Source organism: Crocuta crocuta, unplaced genomic scaffold, assembly GCF_008692635.1.
Source record: "Crocuta crocuta isolate KB4526 unplaced genomic scaffold, BGI_CrCroc_1.0 scaffold862, whole genome shotgun sequence".
NCBI classification, from domain to species: Eukaryota; Metazoa; Chordata; class Mammalia; order Carnivora; family Hyaenidae; genus Crocuta; species Crocuta crocuta.
In genome coordinates this window covers 1,420,738-1,427,301 of record NW_027529584.1, presented here as the reverse complement: position 1 = coordinate 1,427,301, position 6,564 = coordinate 1,420,738, and positions in this window count along the sequence as shown.

The following is a 6,564-nucleotide window of genomic DNA, read 5'->3' as shown; positions in this document are numbered from 1 at the left end:
ACGTGCGGGCTGGGGAGAGACCGCAGGGTAAAGAGAAGTAAAGGAGTTCCGGATGGTGATTAGTGCCCTGGGCTCAGGGGAGGCTCTCTGAGGTGGTGACATTTAAGCAATGACCTGTGACCTGTGACCAAAGGACGCATGAAAGCTGGGAAGACAGGTGGGGAGGGGGTAATGGCTGGAGCACAGGTCCTAATTCCAGACCAAGCTTGACTTGACGGACAGACAGAAAGAAGGCCGGGCTTTTTGGAATCAAAATTTCCGGGGGGGGGGCGGGGGTACCGGGAAAGAGGTCAGAGAGAGAGGCCAGGTCCCACAGGGGGCCGGAGAAAGCATCTCTTTCTTTAATGTTTGGCTCGGGACGTGAACCGTGCATGTGAACCTCAGGATTCCCATGGGGAATCCTCAGAGACCCCAGGGGCGCCCAGCCAGAGGGCCATCGGGAGACATAGGCAGGCATGTGCAGCGAGACCACTGGCCTCTAGCTGGGGTGAGGGGCCCCTGAGTTACTCTGCGTTCTTTCCCCAGCTGTGCATGAAGCATGACAACAATTGCTCTCTGTGCTTCGGTCTCTTCAGGGCCAGCTTTGTCTCCCCTTCGTTCTGGAGGGATTGCATAAAAATCAGAGGTTGTCAAAGACATCTTGCGTCGCGTAAAATCCAAGGTTCCTGGGGATGGAGGAGACAGAGGGGGACGGGGGGACAGAGGGGGACAGAGGTTCCTATGGTGACAGAGGTTCTTGCAGAGCCAGACCCAAAGACCCCTCTGACCCTCAAGTGACCCCAGGCAGCAGAAGAGGGAGACCCCCAAAATGTGTAAGATTGGGGTTCCCTTCAGTCTACCAGAGGAGGGGGTCTGAGTTAGATACGATTGGAGTTTTAAAAAGAAGAATTGGGTCCCTTCTGGTGCATCTGTTTGTCGTTGTAAATTAACACCCCATCCAGAAAGAGGGAGGCCGAATCCTCGATTCGATCGGGAGGTAGAGGTGCCCTGAGAGTGGGCAGGCGGGTGGCCTGTCCCAGGTTGGGGACGTGCCCACATCGGTGGAAAGTCAAACTCCGGCTCCCCAGCAGGGGCAACGGAGGTCCAGTCACATGAGGGCTTGGCTGCTCGGGGCTCTTACCCACGAAGAAGGGGCTGATGTGACCTGCCTCAGGTTTGTTAGTTACGAGGATCAAACACGAGCTCATACACTGTCGGCATTTTCACAACAGGGCCTGGCGCTCAGTGTGCATGTAATACACGTGAGCGACCTGTGATGCCGTGGGCCCTGGCCGGCCAGGCGGGAAGGCTGGGCCTGCAGGGAGGACGGCGTCCCAGGCGAAGGGGCAGCGGGCGGGGTCACGGGGGAGAGCGCATCCTTTCCGGGTCGAGTTGTGTGGCCTTAGCAACGCCCAGTACGCCCCGAGTGCTTCTCTGGGGTCAGGGGCCTGAAGGACGTGCGGAGGAGGAAGGAGCGATTCTGCCCCCGGGGGACATCAGACAGTGTCTGGAGACATTTTTGGCGGTCACACTGGGCGTGAGGGGCCACTGGCATCCAGTGGGTGGAGGGCCGGGTACGGCTGAACAGCCTACGAGGCCCCGTGGTCCCCACAGCGGAGAGCAGTGCGGGGACACAGCGCCCTCTGGCCCGGCGGGCAGACGAGGCTGGAGAGCCGGGCGGGGCCCTGTCATATCGGACCCCCGACAGCTGTCCGATTTCTGTGTGGTAGAAGGTCCTTCGGGCTGCATCCTGGAGGCGGGTTGGGATGGGCAGAGGAGGTGAGCCACGTTTCAGGAGTAAGATATAACAGGGTTTGGCTGCTGAATGTGGACAGTGTCAATGCAAAGCTAGAATAACCGAGTAAGGGGTTTGGTGTCCTTTCTCCAGGGGAAAACAAGGCACCGGGTGGGGCCGCCCCGCCTCACAGCAGGGAGAACTTCCCCGAGGGAAGAGCGAGTTTCATGGAACCTTGAACCTCACAGTGGAGACAGGCCCGGCCGGCTGGGAGGTCGGGGCTCCGGCGTCCCGTGAGCTGGCTAGACGGAGTTGGAGGGGCCTGACTGGCGGGTGTTAGGTCTCCTCGAAAGTGACACATTTCCTGGCTACCGAGGTTCGGGTGTGGGACTGTTATGCCCAGTTCGCGATCTCCCCAAAATCCCAAGACCACCAAGGAGTCCGAGTCACGTATGCAAAGGCAAAGGGCTTTATTACGGGCTTAAGCTCGGGCTCCCACACCTCACCAACGCAACGAATCCATGCTGAGAGCCCCGAACAAAGGAGTGGGGTTTTTATCAACTCCAGGGCGGGAAAGGGGTGATGGGCAGGGACTACGACGTGATAGGACAGGGTGACGGCAGAGGTCGTGACGGCGCAGAGGGATTGGGGAGTTTAGAGCAAGGCGGGCCAGAATAGTGGCCGGAACGTCCGGTACCTCCCAACCCCCAGTGACTGGTTCGGACACAGGGAAGGGCGGTGGCTCAAGCCTGCTGAGTCAGGCTGCAGAGACTTGGGTCTTCTAATCTCTGGGGCCTTCTGAAGCCTGTCGTGGCGCTGGTTTGGTTCTTTAGGACGTGGGCCAGGCCACCGGGATGCCTCCGTTTTGTCGGTCCTGACAGGAAGGAAGGGCTTTAGAAGGTGTAGGTGACAGCTTGGAAGAGGGTGTCTGAGGCTAGTTTGTCTGGGGATCAGTCGCTAGAGAGAGACAGTTTTATTGTCTGCACAGCACTTCAGAGACCCCTCCACGCGCACGTGCGCTGCGTGTGTAAGCTCACCTTGTGTTCTTTAAAAATTTTTTTCTAATTTCACTTACTTTTAGAGACAGAGAGAGAGCACAAGTGGGAGAGAGGGCCTGAGGGAGGGAGGGAGGGAGGAAGAGAGAGAGGGAGAGAGAGGGAGAGAGAATCTCAAGCAGGCTCCACGCTCAGTTGCTGACGCTGGGATCATGACCTGTGCTGAAAACGAGAGTCAGATGCTGGGACTCAGGCCACCCAGGCGCCACAGTTCACTTTGTGTTCTAACTCAGGGGCTGTTAATTAGCATTTTAAGTACCCTAATCAGGCACGTGTGTCTGGAGTTGTTTCCCAAGCACTGTGAACGTTAGATTTGTTCATTAGCGTAAAGCATCTCAGGAATAATCACCCGTGTCGAGGGTGTATGGTTTGCTGGAAGGGTGATGGGGGCCCTTGTGTGGACACGCAGTCAGGCAGTCTGAGCCCCTGCCCCCACCGTGTCCCCAGATTCCACTGCAAGGTTGGCTGGTCAGGCCGTCTGCGTGGCCGGAGAGGTTTCCCTGCCCACCTCCAGTCCCCTGGAGCGTACACATTTTCCAGAAGAGCCTGACAAGCCTCTACCTCAGACAGATGGGTTCAGGTCAGTTCCTAACAAAAAAGGTCACAATTAGGAGGTGCGCTGGTAAGTTAAAAACAGGGTCAGAAACCTACGGAACAAAACTCTCTAGAGAACAAAGTTCATTTCACTGGTGGACTGGGGGAGAGAAATAAATTGCATGAGTGATGGATGTAAAAAAAAAATTATATATATATTATATTTGTGTGTGTGTGTGTGTGTGAAATTATGGGGATCCATAGTTTCAAAGGGCACCGAACGGAAGTGGGAGGCTGGTCCTCCAAACACTTGAAATAATTTTCTTAATCAAGGATGCACAGCATTATGGCCAAGGCCAAGTGGAGGCAGGGCCTGTCCTGTGAGTGAGATCTGGGGGGCGTGGCGGTATGGGAGGGGTGGGGGGGTGCTGGGCTCCTGTGAGTGAGATCTGCAGGCCGTGGCAGCACCCACGGGTGCTGGACTCTGGCCTGCCCCATCCCCGGTAGTGACTTGAGCATCTGGCCAGCGACCGGCCCCCCACAAAGCCAAAGGTGTGTACTCTCAGGGCATTTCCAGGAAAGGCCTTCTGCTCCCTGTTGTCAACCGAGCTTCCAGATGCTCGTTAGAGCACAAGGGGCCGTGCCTGGAGCTTTGCCTACGGAGCTCCTAAGGGCACAGGGAAGGGCAAAGGGCTCAGCTGTTCCGGCCGCAGAGGGGCATACTGAGGGTCAGCGCCACCCGTGGATGATCGAGCTGGCATCCGAAGGAATGGGAGTGTCACAGCCACGGGGAGCTGGACCTTGCACGGAGGGTGGTGCCCTCCGGGATGAGGCGTGCGGGACTGGGTGCCGCTTGCGATAACAGAAGCAAACAGAAGCCCGAATGGGGAGGGAGTGAGCCCGGGGCAGCGAGGGCCCCGGCCAGGCCGCACCCTGCTGCTGCAGCTCTGGGCTCCTGGCGACGGCCCAGCGTTTGGCAGCTTCCGAAGCCGGGAGGAAGGGTTTCGAGTGTTCCAGCTCTTCTCCCGTGGATGCGGAGGAAGAGGAGGGTGCACGTGAAGTCGGTGGGCAGAGCCGTCTCGTGTTCCCCGTGAAGGGAACATGCTTTCCTTCAGGAAATGTTTATTCTTTTTTTACATCAATTTTTTAATGTTCATTTATTATTGAGACAGAGAGAAACACAGCAGAGTGGGGGAGGGTCAGAGAGAGAGGGAGTCACAGACTGAAACAGGCTCCAGGCTCTGAGCTGGCAGTCAGCACAGAGCCCGACACAGGGCTCGAACCCATGAACCCTGAGATCGTGACCTGAGCTGAAGTCAGACACTTAACCTACTGAGCCCCCCAGGCGCCCCAGGAAATGTTTATTCTTGAGGGTCTCCAAGAGGGCTGTGTGTGGAGCCCACTGCCCTCCACCCTCCATCCCTGCGGCCGTTCAGCCGTCGAGTTCATAACCCACCAGCTCAGGCTCAGCCAGTGGTTGTGGAAGGCTCTAGCATCCCCCCAGCGGCAGCAAACCACATATATTTGCATAGATCTCGGCCGCCTTGAGATCAGCGCAAGAAGAGTCAGGGCGGGGGCGCCTGGGTGGCTTAGTCGGTTAAGTGTCCGACTTTCGCTTAGGTCATGATCTCGCGGTTCGTGGGTTCGAGCCCCGCGTCGGGCTCTGTGCTGACTGCCAGCTCAGAGCCTGGAGCCTGTTTCAGTCTGTGACTCCCTCTCTCTCTGACCCTCCCCTGCTCACGCTGTCTCTCTCTCTCTCTCTCTCCTAGAAATAAATGAAACATTAAAAAAAAAAAAAAAAGAAGAGTCAGGGCGATGAAAGGAGCAGGCCTTCTGTGGGGCTGGGGAAGCTCCCCTGGGAGACAGCTCCTTCTTTCCCTGCAGTTTGCTTTATTGAGATACACAGTATGCCAAGAAATTCACTTTTGAGGCGTGCAATTCAGTGGTTTTTAGTATACTCATGAAGTCACGTGGTCCTCACAGCTCTCTAATTCCAGAACATTTGCATCTCACGAGATGCCCTCCAGACCCACCAGCAGCCCCACCGCCCGGCCCCTGGCCCCCACTCGTCTGCGTAGATCTGTCTCCTCTGGACATTCCTCTAAATGGAATCACACGCTATGTGGTCCTTTTTTTTGTTTTGTTTTTTTAGTTTTTTTAATGTTTATTTTTGAGAGAGAGCACGGGAGCCGGGGAGAGACAGAGAGAGAAGTCACAGAATCCGAAGCAGGTTCCAGGCTCCGAGCTGTCGGCACAGAGCCCTACGCCAGGCTTGAACCCACGAACCGTGAGATCATAAACTGAGCTGAAGTCAGATGCTCAACTGACTGAGCCACCCAGGCGCCTTGCTATGTGGTCCTTTTTGAGGACTTCGAAGAATGTATCCGTATTTGACCCCCTGAGAGCAGAGTCACGTGTCCGTGGTGGATGTGTGACCTTGTGTTTGTCCGCTCCTGGGTTGAAGGGCACTGAGCCTGCTTTGACCCCGGGGAGCGCGTCCACACTGGACTTACCTAGTAACTCCCTACGCTGCAGCCGCAGGTGAGCTGGGTGAGGACGGAGAGACGTGGGAATGGCATTCCTGGCCAGGAGTCCGCAGGTCAGGAGAAGCAGAGGCGCTGGCCTGGCAGGGGAGCCACAGTGAGGGCTCCTAGGATGACAGACGGCTGCGGAGGCCACGGGGTGGGGGGGTGGGGCGAGGGAGTGTAGGGGTGTGAGAGCCATGGGAAGGGCCTGGGAGAGAAGAGGGCCGGTTCTGCTGCCCTGTGTGTGCTGGGTGGGGCCACGCACCGCGGGTGGGTACGCGTCCTGTGGGCCCATCCGACCAGGGGCTGCGCAACCACGGCGACCCCTGGGCCCGGGGTGGGCGGGGCATACACGACCCAGCTGGGGTGGCAAGGGGCAGACACCCAGGCTGGGAAACGGGAGGCTCTGGGTCCCCAGGGGCAGAAGGAGCAGGGGAGCCAAGGGAGGGGCACATTCATCGTAGGAGGGCGGGTCGCTGTGCCCGATGCTGTGAGGGGTCCCTGAAATCTGAGCAACGGGGTGTGGGAGCTGGCGCCCGGGCCGCGGCCATCTCCCCGCATCGCACCCTGCAGCAGTGGCCTGAGCGTTCTGGGCTGGCGCTGGCTGCACACACCGCGTGCGATACGAAAGGCCGGGTGACAGGAGAGGTCAGGGTATTGACAAGAAAATCACTGAAGTGATGGGGGAAGGAACCTTTGCGGGAGTGGGAGGGGGGACTGGCTTGGACGTGAGGGG